This window comes from Vulpes vulpes, chromosome 5 (assembly GCF_048418805.1).
Source record: "Vulpes vulpes isolate BD-2025 chromosome 5, VulVul3, whole genome shotgun sequence".
Taxonomy (NCBI): domain Eukaryota; kingdom Metazoa; phylum Chordata; class Mammalia; order Carnivora; family Canidae; genus Vulpes; species Vulpes vulpes.
The window spans coordinates 38302036-38323372 of record NC_132784.1 but is presented as its reverse complement, the minus strand read 5'-3'; the positions used below and the strand labels follow the sequence as shown (position 1 = coordinate 38323372).

Sequence of the window (21337 nt, the reverse complement as noted above, 5' to 3'; positions counted from 1 at the left end):
AGATGAGCAAATTTAATAAGATGATCAAAGAATACCTTAAGGATAAAGTAATCTTTGATTAAAGCACTTACGGAAATGACTGGATAAGCCACGCACACATCTGAGGGAAGACTATTCCCAAAAAATAAAATAGCAAGGCTCAAGACAGAAATGTACTTTGGTTCTTAAAGGATGAGCAAAAAGGACAATGTAGCTGAATCAGAGTGAGTAAGAGTAGAAAGAAATAAGTTTAGACTACTAGGGAGTCTATTAGTTTCCTAGGGCAGCCATATTCAGTTATCAAAAACTGGGTGGCTTAAAACAACAGAGATGTATCAGAAGTCTAAAATCAAGGTGTCACCATCCCATGGCTCTCTCCTAGCTTCAAGTGATTGGTGGCAATCCTTGGCACGCCTCAGCTTGTAGATACATGGCTCCAATATCTATCTCCAACTTCACATTTCCTTCTCTGTGTTTCTGTGTCTTTTCTCTTTCTTATTAGGACACACTCATTGGATTTAGACTCATCTTAATCCAGTAGAGTCTCCTTTCAATCCTCACCTTAATTAATTCTGTGAAGACTTTAGTCTGAAGGAGATCACATTCTGAGGTTCTGAGTGGGCATAAATTTGGGGGAGATAATAATTAAACCCATTGTAAGGCGCAAGGGAGAAGCATCAAGAGCAGTTGGGAGGCCATTCAGATGTCAATAGTGCATTTGTGGGATGATGCGGCTTGAGTTGGTAACATGGAAGTGGTGAGACGTGGTCCTGCAAGATATATTTTTAATAGAGCCAATGGGATTTATTGACATGTAGGATTATTGACTTATTGAGTTTTTCTTCTTCACTGATATATAAATAAGAGAAGCATTAATGTTTGGAATAGAAAGAGTTATGTGGCAGCTCAGTAGTTGTTATTGCCTAAACAGAGGCATAAACCCAAATTATGACTTACAAACAGTTACATGCAGGCAGAGGAAGTAGGAGCCTTTTTCTAATTCTTAATATTGGTGTTTCTTATTTGACGTTTTTTATTAAATATGCTTATGCCAATATATTTTGTTGCAATTCAAATAAAGCAGTTGACTCTTGAACAACACGGGGGTTAGGGACACCTACCCCATTCAGTTGAAAATCCAGGTATAAGTTTTGACTCCCCCAAAACCTAATTATTAATCACCTACTGTTGACCGGAAGCCTATAACATAAATAGTTGACTGACATTATTTTGCATGTTATATGTATCATATAACTGTATTCTTACATAAAGCAAGCTAGAGGGAGAAATGTCCTTAAGAAAATCATAAGGAAGAGATAATCCATCTAAAATACTATAATGTATTTATTGAAAAAACATCCATGTACAAATCAACCACATAGTTCAAACCCATGTTGTGTAAACTGACAAAGGTCAATGGTAAATTGTTCTGAAGACAGGAAATAGAGTCACATGGCAGGGATAGATAAATGTATTACATTTCTCATGCAAACCCCAGAACCAAAACAACTCTGTATTCTGATTCACTGCATCTATTTGCATGGAAATATTTCTCTTTAGGGAAGAAAACTGATCTCACCCATCTAAGAAGAAAGCTGACTTACAACTTAAAGAGCCTTAGGAGTTGAGCTTAGCTGGAAAAATAATAATGAGAATCAATATGAACTTCTAAGTGCTTTGGTAACAGTTTCAGCTGAAATCTTGATTTACTTCCCAAGCTATAACCTCAGGGAGACAGGACAGGCAGAGAAAATGAAGGAAATGAAATACTATAAATTATTCCCATTGCAGTATCAGATCCTCAACAAATTTCTCAGCATTCAGTGCAAAATCAGGACAGAGTAAGCTCCTTATTTAACAAGTGCCTCTCTATGGACCTTTCCTATTGATTCAACAATGGCCTCTTGTTATTTATCACCTAAAGAATGTTCTTCCACTTTCTGAGATTAACAGCCAAAGACCCCTCATCTAACTCTCAACTTTGTCCTTTCATAAGAGAACTCAGGGCTCCAGGTGAAGACACTGAATATCCCTCCACACAAGGCATCTTTTATGGGTGTCACTTACTTTCACTGAAAAAAACCCTAATCTGACAGCCGCTTGTGAGTAGCTAGTTAAAAATATCTTTATTATGTCTTTTTTTTTTTTTTTGATTGAAGTATAGGGACACTTGGGTGACTCAGCAGTTGAGCATTTGCCTTTGGCTCAGGTCGTGACCCCGGAGTTCCAGGGAGTTCCCTCCCCTGCAGGGAGCCTGCTTCTCCTTCTGCCTATGTCTCTCCCTCTCTCTCTGTGTCTCTCCTGAATAAATAAATAAAACCTTTTTTAAAAATAAAATAAAACTGAAGTATAACTGACATAAGGTATTAACTTTAGGCATACAATATAATTCAATATTTGCATACACTGTGAAGCAATCACCATAATAAAGTCTAGTTACCATCCATTATCACACATAGTTAGAAAATTTTTTTTCTTGTGATGAGAATTTTTAAGATTTACTCTCCAGGCAACTTTCAAATATGCACTACAATATTATTAACTCTTGTCACCATGCTGTACACTATTTCCCATGACTTAAAATTTTGTAATTCTTGACCCCATTCACCTATGTTTCCCAGCCCCCAATCCTTATTCACTCTGGCAACCACCATTTCGTCCTCTGTACCTGTGAGTTTTATTTCGTTTTCTCATTTGTTTTGTTTTTTAGATTCTGCATATAAGTGAATCATATGGTATTTGTCTTTCTCTGTATGATTTATTTACTCAAGGTCCAACCATGCTGTTGCAAATGACAAGATTTCATTCTTTTTTAAGGCTGAGTAGTATTCCAGCATGTAGATATTGACATAAATATAGATATATATAGATACAGATACAGATAGATACATAGATATATATCACATCCTCTTTCTCCGTTCAACCATCAATGGGCTTAGGTTGTTTCCATAGCTTAGTTATTGTAAATAATGCTGCAATGAACATAGGGATATATATATATCTTTTTGTATATCTTTTTGAATTAGTGTTTTCATTTTTCTTCCAAATATATAGAATTTCTGGACCATATGGTAGCTCTATTTTTAATTTTGTAGGAAACCTCATGTTGCTTTCCATAGTGGCTTTGCCCGTTTTTCATTTCCACCAACAGTATACAAAAGTTCCTTTTCTCTGTAGCCTTGCCAATACTATTTTTTGTCTTTTTGATAATAACCATTCTAACTGGTATGCGGTGATATCTCATTGTGGTTTCTTGTATGCATTTCCCTGATGGCAGTGATGTTGAACATCCTTTCATGTGCTCATTGGCCATCTGTATGTCTTTTTTGGAAAAATGTTCAGATCCTCTGTCCATTTTCAAATCAGATTGGCTTTATTTACTTACTTATTTACTTATTTATTGCTATTGACTTGTATGAGTACTTTATATATTTTCAATATTAACGCCTATCAGATATATGATTTGAAAATATTTTCTCCCATGCAATGTTACCTTTCCATTTCATTGATAGTTTTCTTTGCTGTGCAGAAGCTTTTTAGTTTGATGTATCCTACCTGTGTATTTTGGCTTTTGTTGTCTTTGCTATTGGACTCAGATCCAAAAATTCATCACCAGTATCAATGTCAAAGAGCTCATTTTCTATGTTTTCTTCTAGGATTTTTATGTTTAAGGTCTTACATTCAAGTCTTTAATCCATTTTGAGTTTATTTTTGTGTATGGTGTAAGAAAGTAGTCCAATTTCATTCTTTTGCATGTGGCCGTCCAGTTTTCCCAACGTCATTTATTCAAGAGACTGTCTTTTCCCCCATTGTATATTCTTGCCTTCTTTGTCATAAATTAATTGGCCACATATGCATGCCTTTATTTCAGGGCTCTCTGTTCTGTTCTATTGATCTATATGTCTGCTTTTATGCCAATACCATATTGTTTTGTTTACTTAGCTTTGTAGTATAGTTTGAAATCAGGGAGCATGATGCCTTTAGGTTTGTTCTTCTTTCTCAAGGTTGTTCTAGCTCTTTGGTGTCTTTTGTGGCTTTATACAAATTTTAAGATTGTTTGTTCTATTCCTGAGGAACATGCCATTGGAATTTTTATAGGGATTGCACTGAATCTATAAATTGCTTTGAGTTATATGGATATTTTAACAATATGAATTCTTCCAATCTATGGTCATTAAATCTCTTTCCATTTTTATGTATGTCTTTAATTTTTTTCATCAGTTTCTCGTAGTTTACAGTGTACAGGTCTTTTACCTTCTTAGTTAACTTTATTCCCAGATATTATTTTAATCTATATTTATTTATATTATTATGCAACTATAAGTGGGAGAATTTTCTTAATTTCTCTTTCTGATAGTTCACTGTTAGTGTATAGAAGCACAATAGGTTTTTTTGTATATTGATTTTTATACCCTACAGATTAGTAAATTTATTAGTTTTAACAGTTTTTTGGTAGTGTCTTTAGAGTTTCTATATACATAAAATCATGTTGTCTGCAAATAGTGATAGCTCTACTTCTTTTCCAATTTAGATGACATTTATTTCATTTTCTTGCCTAATTCCCCTGGCTAGGACTTCTAATACAATGTTGAATAAAAGTGGCAAGAATGGGCATCCTTTTCTTGTTCCTGATCTTAAAGGAATAAATAATTTTACTGTTGAGTATGATGTTAGCTGTGGACCTGTCATATGAGGCTTTTATTATGTTATGTTCCCTCTATACCCACTCTATTGAGAGTTTTTGTCATGAATGGATGCTGAATTTCGTCTTTTTTCTGCATTTACAGAAATGATCATATGAAATTTATCCTTTATTTTGTTACTGTACTGTATCATGTTGATGAATTTCCAAATGTTGAACCATCCTTTTAACCCTGGAATAAATCCCACTTGATCATGGTGTATGATCCCTTTAATGTATTGTTGAATTCAGTTAGCTAAAATTTTGTTAAAGATTTTTACTTTCTATCTTCATCAGGGATATTAGTCTATAATTTTCTTTTGTGATGTTCTTGTCTGGTTTGGTATCAGTGTATGCTGACTTTGTGAAATGACTTTAAAAGTGTAATATTTGAATGTTTGGCAGAACTGATCAGTAAAGGGCAGCGCGGATGGCTCAGCGGTTTAGTGTCGCCTTCAGCCCAGGGCGTGATCCTGGGATCTGGGATTGAGTCCCACATTGGGCTCCTTGTAGGGTGCCTGTTTCTCCCTCTGCCTGTGTCTCTGCCTCTCTCTCTGTGTCTCTCATGAATAAATAAAATTCCTTAAAAAAAAAAAAAAAAAGAATTGATCAGTAAAGCCATCTGGCCCTAGACTTTTATTTTGTTGGGAGGATTTTCATTGTGATTTAATTCCTTACTAGTAATCAGTCTAATATGATTTTCTATTTGTTTATCATTCAATCCTGGAAGATTGTATGTTTCTGGGAAATTATCCATTTCTTCTATGCTGTCCAATTTATTAGTGTATAATTGTTCATAGTAGTCTCTTATGATCCTTTCTATTTCTGTTATATTAGTTGTAACTTCTCTTTTAACTACAATTTTACTTATCTAAATCCTCTTTTTATTTCTTAGTAAATCTAACTGAAGATTTATCCATTTTGTCTATCTTTTCAAAGAACCAGTAGCATGTTGTTTAATTCCTACATATTTGTCCTTAGGGAGCACCTCCAGACCAGGTGGTTTACAGTTCAGCAGGATCAACAGGGTTTACAATTACAGTCCCGTAGGACTGTATATATCTGCATACTTTAAAAGCTGCTGTCTGAGGATCTGGCTTCCACTCAGCCTAAAATTAGGTACTAACTGAGATCCCTCCTTTCAGAATGCTGATAGGTCTTGTCATCCTCAACAACTGTGATCGATCAAGAATAAATTGAGCCATTTCGATAATCAAAAAGGTCTGAAAAACAATCAAAAACTAGGGCAAGATTAAACTGTAAGTTTCATCTCCTACACAAGGCCACTCCTTCAAGACTGAGAAAGGTAGCTATTTTGCCTAATACAAACACAAACACAGAGAGTCAAGCAAAATGAGGAAACAGAGGAATATGTTTTAAATGAAAACCAAGATACAAACTTTAGGAAAAAAACCTTAATAACAGTAATTTATCTGATAAAGAGCCTATTGACCTACTACCATGTACAAAGATCAGTGCTACTCACTGATAGAATACAAAATAAAATAATGAAAAGGAAATGTTTGTTTGTCTCTGTTCAGAATACAATCATAGAAACTGGTGCTGGGTTTGTATTTAATCATACAATTCCAGAGATATAGAGAGAATTTTGAAGTCTTCTGATCTCCCACAAACTCACTTCAAAATGAGGCATCAAGGCCTGAGAAGGTTAAGTGACACAAAGCTAATTAGTAACTATTCACTAACTCCTGTTTGCTGCTTTGATATTTGTCCCTACTTTAGCACACTACAGAGCACATTAGAACCAGTCCAATATCTTCATTTTAGAGACAAGATAAAAGAGAATAATTTGTTTGTCTAAAGTGACATAGAATGAACTTGTGGGAAAAATTAGTATTAGAATCCAGCAGGGTCCGTTATCTATATTGTCTTTCTCTGTTTTTTATTTGTTTTTTGGTCATTTGCAAGCTCAAAAGAGATTCCTTGGTCTAGTAACCTCCCAACCTTTCAGGCCCATCTAAGATGATCCTTCATACATGATGTCTTTCCTGATTCTTTCAAAACATGATATATATTTCCCTCTTATTTATTTATAACACATTTTAGTTATTTCTCTTATTGAAATTTTTATATTTATTTGGATGCTTATTTAATTTCCTTTACTGGGACACCTGGGTGGCTCAGCGGTTGAGTGTATGTCTTTGGCTCAGGGTGCGATCCTGGGATCCAGGATTGAGTCCCACATCGGGCTCCCTGCAGGAGCCTGCTTCTCCCTCTGCCTGTGTCTCTGCCTCTCTCTGTGTCTCTCATGAATAAATAAAACCTTTAAAGAAACTTCCTTAACTGACTTGTCAGTTCCTTGAAGGTAAAACCTTTATCTGTTCTATTCTCATATCATCCACAGTTATTAACACAATACCATACATGCAATGGTTTTAATAAGTATTTGGTCAATTGAATGGAATTCTTTAGAAATTATCCATACATGTGCCTGTTATATAAATCACAGTGAAGGCAGTCTCTGGATCAAATGACCAGTGAACTGACAACAATTTTAATTGTCATGCCTCCAACTAGAAATTGGATTTAAGAAAACTTGGTTATTATCTAAAAGAGGACTAAGAATTGCCTGGAAAACACAAGAAAAAAATTGGGGTTATAAGACATCCATTAATCTTACACCTAACATTCACCAGATTCTTCAATTTTTTTTTCTAACTAAAATTGTTTCTCATTCCCCAGAGAAAGGGAAGATTCCACACTCATTGAGTCACAACTGGTTTCACAGAAGAATTTCTCCTAGTTTCAAAGGAATGACAGGATTAGTGACACAAAAGCACAATTCTTGATTTGTATTGGGTTTCCTACAGCATGCCCTCCTTTCTGAAGAAGATGTCATTGTTATTTCTTTGTAGGGGGTAGAGGTAGGCATAGGAAAACTTGATACATAATCAAATGAACACTTTGAGGAGAGCATTCAAGAGAGCCAACTTGATGAGTTAGAGAGAGACACAAATCAAAAGTATGAAAGACATTTTTAAAGGGTCATATATGTTTAAAATAATAACCAGAGCACTACATTTTATTTTGCATCAAATCATTCAAACAGGTGAGCTACATGCAGACGTTCAAAGCCTTTGCATTTACTGGGGGAACAGTCTGAGTTAACATAAAATTTAAATTTATTTATGGCAAGTACAATAATTTGATTTAAATGTCCAACAGCTTTTAATCTACTGAATATTATGAAAAAGAGTCATTCCTTGATTTAGATGTGCTTTATGTTCTATTCTTGGCTCAGATGTACATTTTAGATGATATTAATAACCACCTTTATTGATTTTACATAACTTGAAGCAATGCTGTTCAGTTGAAAAATGAAAAAGAGCAAGGCTAGCTTGAGAGCTTAGTGATAGGAGTCAAGTTTAGGTACACAAGCTTTGGGCAAATTGAGATTCCAAGAGTCAGACTACTAAACAATTACACACTGGTTGCACTGAAAAATAGATAATAATACTTGAAAAAAGTATTGATTCAATAGAATCAGCCATTGTTTGCTGAGATTCTGCTCTGTTTAATATAATCTGGAGAGCTATTTGCCAGGGATAGAGCCCCAGGAATAGTCATACATTCTTTCTGATTTGTAGTCCAAATTTGAGTGGACCTTCCTAGGTTAAGCATACATGGCAAAGTTTAGAGAAACGCCAGATCTGGGGTTTAGAGACATCAAATTATGGTTAGCTGGTATTTCTTCATCTTATCCCAAGGCAGGTTACATTGTTAGCCTTTTAAACCAGTTCTGTGTCACTCTGTGTATATGTGTGTGAGGTATATATCGCTTTTATTTTATTGTTCTCCAAATATCTTACTGCTTTTCTTCCCTACTTCTTATATCTATGTATTTACAATGCAGATGTAATTGCTTTGCAAAAAAGACTTTACGGGATCACGTCTTTCTCAACTGGATATTATGGTATTTTGTGCATTACCTAGTGCCATCCAGATTATTAAATAATTAGGTCACATCTCATACTTTCATATGCAGACAAATTCTATATGTAATATGTTAAGGGTCATCCATAAGAAGATTTGCCACAAACCCAATGGAGAATACATTTCAGGCCCCCTTGCTTTCCTGGGGTAATCAAAACATCATATTCTTTGCTACATGTACAAAAATACAGTATTTCAACTGCCACTGGTTAGGAACACCTGTCAATTTCCATCATGCCTCTCCTTTTGCCTTATTTCCTCTCATAGTCGACATATAGAAGTGGCCATGAGTATTCGGGGCACATGACAAGGGAGTGATGAGTTGAAAATTGGCCATTTTAACCACAATTCACAGGGTCTGAGTGTTTACAAAGTCCTGATCTAATATACATGAAAAGCAGCTTCTTTAATCTCTTGAACAGCATTTATTAAAGGTCTGAGACAATATTCGCATAAATAACTAACTGAAAATCAAGCAAAAATGATAATGACCATGATGAAATCAATCAAATATCAAGAAGAGGATTGCAACAAAACGTCATATTAAAAACTCAAATATCTGCAAAAACAGCAATTTATTGAGAGGAAATACCTTTTAGAGAGAAGAAATGAATTAACACTCTGCATAGTTGGATAATTTAAATAATGAAGAGGTATAAATCCAGGAACACTGGAAAAAGATTTAAATTTCTTTTTCAGATTTCACACAAAACATGGATGGCAACAGGCACAAATACAAAACTCAGAATAGTCATGGCAACAAGGACATCAACTGGCAAATGTTCAATTTAAATAGCACTTTAGATACTGCATAAGAAAACCTAAAATACCTTAAAAACTACAGCTCATAAGTGAGGAAACCTAGTAGAGGTTTACCAGATTTGTTTACTATTCTATAAATTTGTGTCATGCTGCTAATAAAAAGGTGTGAAGCTGAAAAAATTCTTTTCTACATAATCAGTTAAATACATCTGTATATACATGCCAGAGTTGCACACAAACAGATTCTGATCAATTATGTTAACAGAGACCAGATTACCTTTCTATTCTTTCCTTTAAAAAAATCTTACACGGGTGGCTCAGTCAGTTAAGCATCTGCCTTCAGCTCAGGTCCTGATCCTCGGGTCCTAGGATTGAGCCGCGTCGGGCTCCCTGGTCAGCTGGGAGTCTGCTTCTTGCTCTCCCCCTCCCCCTGCTTGTGCTCTCTCTTTCTCTCTCTCATTCTTTCTCTCAAATAAGTAAATAAAATCTTTTTTAAAAATCTTACAAATCTTTATCATAAAAAGGACATAAAGCAAAAAAAAAAACCCATAGAAAAATAAGGTATTATGAAGTATCAATTTATTAATAAAAATATTTCTAGATTTTCTGTTTCTTTTTTCTTCTATTTTTCAGATTTTAGAAGAATATAAGATTTCTTGCGATTTTTGTCATGTCAGATAATTATTTGCTTCCATATCTAATTTTGTAATCATAATTAATTAATTTATAATCAAATCAAAGAGGCTGTCCCCAGAATTATAAGCTTCAGGCCTCATAAGACCTATTATTTTCCTTTCTTACAAGGATAATTTCAACGAGGACTGTCTAGTTCTTAAATATTTACAAAGAAAAATAAATATGTAACCCTTCTTGGTCTCTATGCCATCAAAACACTCGTTCTCAGAAACAGATTACATTGTCCCTGCTACATTTATACAACGTGTTCACATTCAGTTTTTAGTGGACATACACAACAGAAGATACTGGAATTGATAAAATTATATAACAGCTTTCTCAGGAAAGAGTGGATTGAATTTCATCCTATCTTTTTTATTATTATACCATCCATCACCATCTTTCAGATTAAGATGAAAAAGCATATGGTCAAAGGTATGACCCACTGCAAATGTTATAAGGAAATAGTCCTTTAATTAATAACCAACAGACAAGTTGTAGTGTAGAACCCACTGAGATGTTGCTAGGGCAACACTTTCTTTCCTGTCCCCACAAAGCTCTAATTTTATCTCCAAGTTTTGGTTCTGATTTACCCTGAAATTAGCTCAGGTATTCATGGGATTCCAGGATCTCTTTTTTGTTCTGACTCTGATGTCCTTTGAATACTTGTGACAGGCCCACTTTCCTACTCTGCTCAGGCTTCACACCTGTTGATTTTTGTGTATATCTCTTAATTGACACTTTTTGCCTGTTCCTGCTCTGAAACCAGGACTGCTGGGTATTGCCCACCCCCCAACTTCCCCACCCCACCCCCCCACAAGATAGCCCAGGAGCCTAAGGGCCCTCTGCCCATCTGATGCCTGGCTCTATCCTGACCCCTAGTGCCCACTGCGGAAACCACCCTATTTGAAGCCCTCCCCCGCCCCCTGGTGGGCCGTACTGGATAGATCTAGTTGAACTGTCTCAATGGGGATCACCCTAGTAATTTTTTACTTATACGAAGAATGAAACATTATTTAGAAATAAAGAAGTTTCTGAAAATGAAGGTGAAAGGCACAGGAAATTCATCATTTTTTAAGCAAAATGAAGTTTCACAACTGACCTTGATAATTTATTCCCTTTTCACCTTCCTTCTTCATCAATTCATTTAACATGAGTATCTCAAAGTGCTAAGGTAAACTGGACACATTTATATCACAGCATGGCCTGCAGCTCACCCCCGCCTGGACTCATAGACACATTCAGCCCAGAAGGCAGCAGGGCAGGTGTCCCCGTGCAGCAACCCCAGTTCTGGAGTGAAGAGCCACAGCATTCCCTTACCTGCCACATTGAATGGGGGAGTTCTGAATAACAGCGTGGTTGATTCCCATGTTAAAAAAAAAACATTTTAGGGTCTAGAAAAACTGAACCAGTATTTGGTGCCCTGAATGACTACATGATGTAGAGTTTCTTAAAATAATCTGGGAGACCTAATCAGTTAAGTGCGATGTGGAATCGAAAGGAAAAACTTTCAGCCAAAAGAGGACCAGACAGACGGTAGACTTAAAGAAAAGACAGAAATAGTGTCAAGGATTGCAAGGAAATATAAAATGGCACTTTTAGGTTGTACTTCTGTTAGTTTAAAGCAAATGTATCACTGAAGGTTGGGAACTTCTTGATCTTTCTTGTTGAATTTTGTATGGGGAGGTGATGTTAATTACTCAGCCAACAGATTAGTTATCATCCCACACTTTTTTCAATGGATTGATAACACTACTCAGTTACCGTTCTTACTTCAACGAGGGATGTTTTCACTTTCACATAGAAACAAATAAATCGCAAATTGACAATACTACTAAATCGGTCTTGAAATGGGCAAATGAAAACAAAGTCACTGTGAATGGACTGAGGTCTCCATGAGTTCATTGTTTTTTATTTCATGCAGGGCTCTAGGCAACAGATTGCGGCCAACACTGTTACTTGCTTCCCATGTAATATTCAGTGTCCTCTTGTATGATATTTTCACATAACCATTACCCATTGACATCTAGATTACTTGTTTACAGACTCATTTGGCTTACGGAACTCTGGTGGCTACCCTGGAATAGGGGCATTTGCTATTATTGGCTTTTCCTACCAGGAACTCAAACTGAATGTTAATAAAGATGGGGATGTGGGGTCAGACCAGGCATCTGCACCATAAAACTACTGCTGAGTGATGATCCTCTGCGGCCCAAACTGTTGGCCTGTTTTATTGGGGCTCTCCTTAGCTCTGAAGAAAATAAATGCTGAAGTACTTAGAAAGATGAAGACACCTGTGCAAGCCTATAGAAATGTTTTTTAGAGAAAAACCTAGGGAAGGATATGATAAGTAAACAGAAAAATACATTACAAATAACGTATAGAACTGCAGTGTGGCTTTACTCATGTTTTCAAGAGCCCACAATCTGTCGTCTAGCACTGGGCTAAGCACTTCAGATGTGTTCCCTCATTCAACCTTCCCAACCAACTCTGATACAGATGAAGAAACAGTTGCCAGAGGAATTAAAGTGCCCAAAGCCAGATGGATATTAAGTAGCCAAGCCTATAAATTAGAATAAGAGTCTTGGAATGTGCTACTTCCAGAAAGTGGAGAGGCAAGGGGATAGTTGGGAAAACAGGAAAAGAGCACAAAAATTGCAAGAAAAGTGATTATAAATATACATCTGGCATAGCTGTTCCATCCGTGTGGGTGGGGCTGAGTCAAATGTCGGATACAGCAGGCCTCCCTGTTCTGCTGACAGAGGGCCTTCATAGACATCTGGCTGCTTGAAGGAGCAGAGAAATGTCTAGATTTCTATGCCTGAGTCAACTCCCTACCCTAGCACAGGTGCCTTTTAAGGTTAAAAACCACAAACAAAACAAAAACCAATTTCGTGCTGCTTTCTTAGGGTTTTACTAGTTCCTCCCTCAACAGCCTCTCACAAGGTGATCATATGTTTATATACATTATTTATTACAAGTATGCAGAGGGTTTCTTCTCTGATTTGGCCAAGCAGGTATTTCCTTACTTGACAGCAGTGCTTCTCCACGTTGTCTGCACATTAGAATCGCCTGGGGGATTTTTAAAACATGTGAATGCCTGAGCCCCACCCACCACAATTAAGTAGTCCTAAGAGAGTAGGCCAACGCACCTTGCTTCATAAAAGTTCCCCAGTTCCTCAGATGGGGGCACCTGGGTGGCTCAGTGGTTGAACCTCTGCCTTTGGCTCAGGTCCTGATCCTGGGATCCTGGGATCAAGTCCCATATCAGGCTTCTCGCAGGAAGCCTGCTTCTCCCTCTGTCTATGTCTCTGTCTCTCTGTGTCTCTCATGAACGAATAATAAAATATTTAAAAAAAAAAAAGTTCCCCAGATGATTCCCGTGGGCAGCCAGGGCTGAGAGTTGCCATGAAGACTGAATGAAGACAGGCTCACGGCTTAGGTTTACAGATTTATTCAGAAGTGGGCCAACCACTCACCATGCTCTCGATTTATGTGAATTGAGCACAGGAAATTTTACAGTGGTGTGTTAGGAAGTTAGGAAGGGCTCAGTGAATGGTTGCGAGCAATCAGAACTTCTTGGACTACAAGAACCATGTCCTCATCCTAACCTCATAATCCTAGAATGTGAGTCATTCTAGGGAACAACTCTTACTTCGAAGCTCCAGAAATGTTAACTTTGGGGTCGACCTTCCCAGCTCAGCATTTTCTCTAATTCCTGTGACACTTCCCCAGGTGCCTTCTCACAAACCTGATAGATGTGATGCTCAATTTTTATGGATCTTCTTTATTCTCTGCTTTGTTAATTTCCTTTAGTCTTTTACATCTTCCCTTTAGCACTTGGGTAGACTTAACTACCTTGTTAATCATATTTTATGTGATCAGAGAGAAATATAGTCCACATACTTGCTGCTGGTTTCAAGATAACATGTCTCAGTCTCAGTTCTGAATTTTTAGACTTGCATTGCCACTTCTAATGGATTTTTGAATTCATTGTACCCAAAACTGAACTCAGATTCTTTTCAACTGCCCCTATAGTCTTATGAGCCCCAAATCTACATTCTTTGCCTAGATTCCTTTCGTGTTCAAATATCTCATCCCCTGTGGTAGCTCCCCCAAGAGTGATCCAGGCACCTCAAAATCAAGGTGTCCAAAACCAAATTGATTGTCTTCCTCTTCATGCCTGTCTCTCCCCCAAAATTCTGAGTTAGTGTCATAACCATCCATCCAGTTAACTAAGCTAGAACTCAGGGCATCATTCTTGATTTCTCCCTTTATCACTATTTCTCATATCAATTGATCCCTCAGTGTTACTGATCTCATCTCCTCTATTTCTCCTACCATCCTCCTCAACACTCCCACCTCAGCCCTACTGAAGGCTCTTACTTCTTGCAAATGGTATTACTATGATGTCCAAAGCTTCTAGTGTTATCTTAGATGCATCAGCCATGAAACAGCCAGGGTATAAAATGTAAATTTTGTGCTGTTCCATTGCCCTCTTCAGCTGCTCTCCCCAGGACAAGATAAAGTTGCGTGTCTTCAGCTGGCCTTGGATCCTTCTGTGGACGGTACCTGTCTCCCCCTCCACTCACAGCTTCTATCAGCCTCTGTCCAGGACTCGATTTTCCAGAAAAAAAAAAAACAATCATTTGCAGTCCCCTCCAACTTGCTATGTGACCTGTGTCTTTGCCCCTCTACCTTTTGTTTAGCTAACTCCTATCATTTAAGACTCTCACATACGTTACATCCTCTTCCAGGAAACTATACCTTATCCCCATTGCCTCCCCCAGCTCTTCTTTGCTTTCATAACATTCTGTGCAATTCTCTATCTCTAAAAGTAACCCTCCTCCTTCTCTCCAATGTAAGCTCCTTGAATTTGGTGGCTTACTCTATCTTCAGGAGCTAGGCAGAGTCTGGCACTCAAACAAACATTATGAATTATGAATACCTCCATGGTACTCAGGATATACTCCCTTCACCCTTCACAGTCCTTATTGCCTTGTATAGTATTTATTGTGTTCTTTCTCTCCCCTTTCAACCAAACTATTACCTCCGGGAGAGCTGTCAAGGACAGTTTTGTATTCATCTTTGTTCCTTTGGTGTTAACCATATTGCCTGAACATGAATAGGTGCTCTCTCAATGGCAACTGAAAGAAAGCAAGAAATGAGGAAGGGAAAGGAAGGTCCCATCTCCATCAAATGGTTCAGAACCATCTAAAAACATTAAACATGAAAAATCTAAGTAAAATATGTGCTGTTATCCTTCACTTCTCTACCCAAACAGAGAAACAAACATTCCTGGAGCTTTGAGAGCTAGTCCCTATCCTCTCTAATCTGACTAGAAATAGAACATTTGTCTTATAATATTCCAGAGTTGAATCATTGTAAGATTCTTAAAAGGGTCATCAACTTCATTGGTGGAATGTTGAAGGAAGTAGTTCCCTTGACATGTAGGAACAGACAGAGACATACTTGAAAGGATGACTACTAAGGAAAAGTGGAACTTCCATCATATATAAATGCAGCATGAGTCATTTGTCTTTCTAGCTTAAGCACAATGTGATTGAAAGCATGACACTAATTGATATAAGATCTCAAACCTCAATGATTAGGGACTCAAGAATAGTAGGTATTTTTTTAAAAGCTTGTCAGTAGGTATTTTTAAATGCTCAAAGAGCATAATTACTAATAAGTATTAATCAGCAATAAAAATATAGCTAACATTGTTAGAGCCTGCAGGAAAAAAAACCCTCTAATATTGTCTGTAGTGTTGCGGGCGAATGCTACAAATCCTTAGAAAAATCTCCTTCTCTTCTTGGTTCCCTGTCATCTCTCTTCACGTCCAGATAACTTACAATTTTAGCTGTTCTGGACTTACCCATTTAATGGCTTTTTTTCATATGAATGTGTTCTTTTTAGAAATGAAAAAAAAATGTTTTTCAGGGTTTTTTTTGTGCTATTATTTGTAGGTGGAAGCAAACTATAATTTACGGAAGCCCTTTACAATCTCTGTTAGCGCATTTGAGGAGGAGGGTGACTCATATCAGGGATTGGCAGCTGTCAGCACCTGTCACAGGAAGTGAGGGTCTGTGAGCCAAAACTCTGGGGACTGAGAACATACCAGCAAGTCTTAGGCTGGGAACTAGGACCGGGCATTCAGACCAGAAGGAAGGCATGGGATCTGTTCGAGTCTGGCTGCCCTTGGTGATGTCCGGCCGCTGTTTGTGAAGATGTGATCTCTACGCACCCATGTCAGGGTCTCCTGGGTTTTGTTAATGATGCAAATGTGTGCCTCAACCCAGATCTATGACACCAGGTTCCTCAGCAGGGCCCAGGAATCTGAATTTATCAGTCTCCCCAGAGGAGTCCGCGGTACCCTAGGGGCTGGCAACATCTGTTTTAAACCATATGCACGATGTCTATACCTACAGCCCCTTTCATCCCACTCAAAAGAATCACATTATTTTAGGAAGAGCCTTGTACCTGCTTACATGAGGCAATTGCGTTTGGGAGATTTTGCATTTTACCAACATGAAATTACTTGTGACATTCTGCATAGTGAATCCCAAAGCGTGTTAAGGCACAGGTGTGAGAACTGCCATGAAGTTCTGGGAGATTCCAGCTCATTGAATTCCCACAATGGTTATTCTGACGTTTCTACAGAGCACTCAGAAGACTGACCCTTCAGAGCCATCCTCACAGGAAACACGTTAATCCTTATGAGAACTTAGCTGATTTTGTGGATGTAATATATTGTAACTTTAAATAGGGTAGGGTCAACCACTGAGAAATTCTAAGTAAAGAGACTATAAAATACTTGAGCCGGAAATTCTAATTTCACGATCTAATAACTGACACTGGCTATGAAATCCATGTATATTTTCTAATGTCATAATTATTTGGTAGGCAGGGTGTGGGAAGCAAAAAGAACTTAAATGAACTCATACATGGGTGTGTGCATGCACACACACACACACACACATACATACACACATTGAAACATCAAGAACTATCATTCAGTTTTGTTTAAAAATCCTCCCACATTCTTTAGACTGAATCATCCACTGTGGTCATCTACAAAACACCGCAAGCTATCATTCACAATTCATAATTCATATTCATGACAAAATGGCATTGGTCTTATCCATTTTGATAAGGGTTTTATTTTTTTACTCTACATATAAGACTAAAACTGACATCTATATATTCAAAGGCTTTTGCAGCTTTTAACCTGGGAGAAGGAACAATATATTAATATATTATTAATTAATTATATATAATAAATAGGGGCTGTTAATTAAGTAACAACCCCTATTAATTAACAATTAAGACCATGAGACATTAGGCTAGCAAAATTTGGTCATCGGTATTGAAAAACAAAACAACTCTGAAGGCTGCAATCTCTCTTTTATAAGTAAAACTAGAAGACAACTCAGGAGTAGCTAGAGGCTATAGAAGATCTGAGATTGTGGGGAGCAGGTGCTATGAACTAGAAAGTCGGCTAGGAAAGCCAAAGCCAAACATGGAAACTTTGTCTTGGCTGGTATGATGCAATGTTATAGGGGAATATGAAGCAGACGCACATTTCTCAGCTTCATGGAGATCTGAGAAGTGGACGGCTCAAGGAGAGATCAATTTTGTTTTACTTACAGGTAAATGCTAAATCTTTGTCCTGCTTCTCTTTACTATCAGGAAACCATTTTCCTCCGGGCCTCTGAGCCAAAATTTTCAGATAAAGTTTGGTCTATGTTATAATATTGAGAATAAGTTACTTAGGGCAAAGCCATCATGGAAATACAGGCATACAAAAAGTGAGCTGGGGATTGAGAATAATGTGCAGTAAGCACTTAATATAGGTCACCCATTTGGCTAAGTCTAAGTCTTTTGCATATAATAATTTCTCTTTTCACTCTAACCCTGGGATGAAGGTACTATTATTCTCTCAGTTGTTCAGATGCCAAAACTAAGGCTAATCATGGAGCAAGGAGAGCAGGTAGGTGAGAGAGCAAAAAATCAAGTCTGATTTTTCGAGTCCCCTCGGTCTTCACTGCAAGCTAGAATGCCTCCAGAAACCAAGAGTGTTAACAATATAAAGAGCATTAAGTATATGATTCCTATACCTATAAGCTCCTCTGATCTACATAAAATAAGGTCAAATTTATTTTTAAACCTTGCAAAGTTTCAGGAACATTTTCACAGATTAAGGTATGACCCATGTGGCAATACTTCAAAACAAGTCCTTAAAAACTATCAGTGTTGCTGAGGGCTCAGGCCTCCCATAGAGCCTCCCAATAGTAGCAGCTCTATCGAATAACATTCTTGCTATCCAGACACCGAAGTCAAACTTTCTGGTTTTTATCTCATTCACTTGGCAATTACGATTCTTACCTAATACCTGGGACCTCAGTAAAGGCTATTCTTGCCAACTAATAACCATGCTGTAATCTTTCAAGTTCTCCCCCACCACCCCACCTTGGGGACTATTTCTGTTTTTTAGAAAGACTTCTACTAATTTCACTCTTCTCCAAAACTAGTCAATGGACTTCCTTGTCCACCTAACAATCTCATTCTAGATTCATTTCATTCAACATCTTCTAAACCTCTCCTATGTACAGTGAGATACCTCCCCCCTCTCTAGGCTCCTTCTGAGCCTTCTGCACACAGACATCCTATGGCCTGTACATCATGCTTCTATGCAGCTGTAATGTATGTGCCATTGCACCAACCATACTGCAACATCCATCTTTGTGTCTGTCCTCACCAGCATGGTGGTCAACTCACTGCCATATCTCAATAAATATTTGTAAACTGACTGACTTAATGAATAGCTCCAATGACTCCTTTTTTTAGTATTATTCTTCATCAGATGACATTGGCCCTGACTTCCAGACATCCTCCAGTAAAAGGAGACAAGTAACAAGTCTAGATTGTAGGTGATAAGACACAGGGTCACCTATGATCTGTGCTTCACGATTCTAGTATTGTCGGTGAAGTCCAAAACGTAAAGAAAAGTTTTACCTTCTCTTAGAAGATTCTTTATCACATTTTGAAATAAAAATAACTAAAAACCTTGTCCTGAAATGAAGTAGGAAAAGGAGTATTAAAGATTCCTATCTGTTGATCTTCCCGTTGGGTCCAATAGGAGCTGTCAAAAAGACGTATGTAGCCATGGCTCACAAACCTTCAAATGAATGAAATCAATCTATTTGATTAACCTGAAATTCATTCTCCATTTTACGAGAGGCAGTACAAATGGTCAAGAGCCCAGAAGCAGTCACACCGCTTGGGCCAAGTTCTCTTAAGAGATGTTTACTGTATCAATTATGTCGGAATCACTCCTCCAGCTACTGGTTTTAACCACTACTATCTCTTGTCTAGACTATTTTTACAGCCTTGGAATTGGTCTCCTTGCTTCTACTCCTGCTCCCTAGCCCTCATCACCTCTGCTAATGGCTTTCCATCTCCCTGGGCAGAAAGGTCACAGTTCCACGTTATTCACACTATCCACTCTGCCTCTCTCTGGCATATCTGATCTCACCTATTATCCTTCTCTCTCTTTTTTCAAGTCATATTTACCTCCTTGCTCTTCTTGAACATGACAAACACAGTCCCATGTCGGGCTCAGGGCATTTACTATTTACCAGTAACCATTCTTCCGCCTTAGGTGCTCTTTTCTGCATTTGTTATCTTTGTGGCTCATTCACTCATTGAACTCAAGGTTTTGCCTGAGGAGCACGTGGTCAGCGTTTCCTTCCCTCACCACTCAATCTATGTCAGTACAGGCTCTCTCAGCCCTTGCTCTTACTTAGTTATCCCCATCTAACATCCCCTAGATGCACTTGTATATTTTCGGAGTTCTATCCAGAACTCCAGGACAGCAGGGATTCTATCATGGTCCCTGAGAGAATCTGGTCCATAGTAGGCACTCAGTAAATATCTACTGAATAAATAATAGGAGGGCATTTGGATGACTCAGCTGAGTATCTGCCTTTGGCTCAGGTCATGACCCCAGGGTCCTGGGATCGAGTCCTGCATCGGGCTCCCCACAGGGAGCCTGCTTCTCCCTCTGCCCGTGTCTCTGCCTCTTTCTCTGTGTCTCTCATGAATAAATAAATAAACTCTTTAAAAAAAGAAAGGAATGCCTCTGCTAAACAAAAGCTTACAATTCAGTTTGTTAAGATCCTCTTATAAAATGTTGAAAACATATAAAAGCTAAACAGCAGAGTACTTGAATGATAAGCCACATGGTAGTAGCATAGGATGAAGGGTCAGATTTGCCATAATTGGTATCAAAAATGAGTTTGATGTCTTTGCAAGCTTAAAATTATGTTATATAGGAATACATACATATGTATATATTCCTGTCTAGATTGCTGAGAATCCCTTCTCGTGTTGAGGATAGTTCTCAGAGGTTTCCAAAAGTAGTACAGGATTCAAACATCCTATCAAAACTTGTCCCTATGATTTAAGTCGGCACGAATGCAAAATTTACAGGGCTGTCATGCACACTTTTGAGGAGATGAGACCTACCGTTGATGTCCCAGGTTATGGCCACCATCTGCAGAGGAAACCAGAATGTTATACAACTGGGGCCTTTGGCCTTGATATTCAAGTCGTCAGTCTCCTCCTTTGGCTTGGCTCCAGGGATTAGCTGTGTTCTCATCACAATCTAGAAACACAGAAAATAGGGAAGCCAGATTGGCTTCCACCTACCATTCAGCTGTCTTCAGGGCACCTGTTCTTATAATTACTTGCTTTGTACTCAGAAAATGCAAATAAACTTGATTATTAACAGAAGCAAAGCACACAAATGAGGGTAAATCTATTGCAGAGATAGCAGACAAATTCTTAATAGATAAATTGTGAATGGTTTAAGTGACCTTATACTTTATAATATTTGTATATTTGACCCTAACTTCATCCTGCCTTCCATTATTATAAATTCAGATAATTCTATGTATGTTCTTTGAGGTTTTAAAAACAAGTTAGGATGCTTATAAGCTCAGAAAGATGAAACTACATCCAGAAATGTTAGCTACAAAATAAACTGCATTGATGACAGTGACTCCGACACCCACCATTCTGACTCAGAGAAGGGACTCTCAGGCACTTTCTTGGGAGTTAGTTCACAGTTTCCTTCAGAGCGACAATTAAGTCACCTTTACAACCAATTGCCTTAGAAAGGTTTCTTCCCAGGTCATTTGCTCTACTCAGAAAAGAAGACTGCTTTAGCGTCCTTTGTCCTTTCAAACTCTACAGGTGAAAACATTCACTCTTCAATGAAAA

The 21337-nt window shown here is 37.8% G+C and overlaps 1 protein-coding gene across 9 annotated transcripts in view; it reads right to left on the bottom strand.

Moving 5' to 3' along the window:
* RAB27B (RAB27B, member RAS oncogene family) overlaps positions 1 to 21337 on the bottom strand; it is a 139355-nt gene that overhangs the window by 102055 nt on the left and 15963 nt on the right. For 7 of the 9 annotated variants that reach the window (XM_072757885.1, XM_025997638.2, XM_072757883.1 and 4 more), the window contains one exon: positions 20582 to 20720. The exons of 1 other annotated variant lie outside the window; for it this stretch is intronic. The gene's annotated coding sequence lies outside the window, so the exon portion shown is untranslated. The remainder of the gene's footprint in view (positions 1 to 20581; positions 20721 to 21337) is intronic. One more of the 9 variants, XM_072757890.1, reaches the window with a different exon arrangement.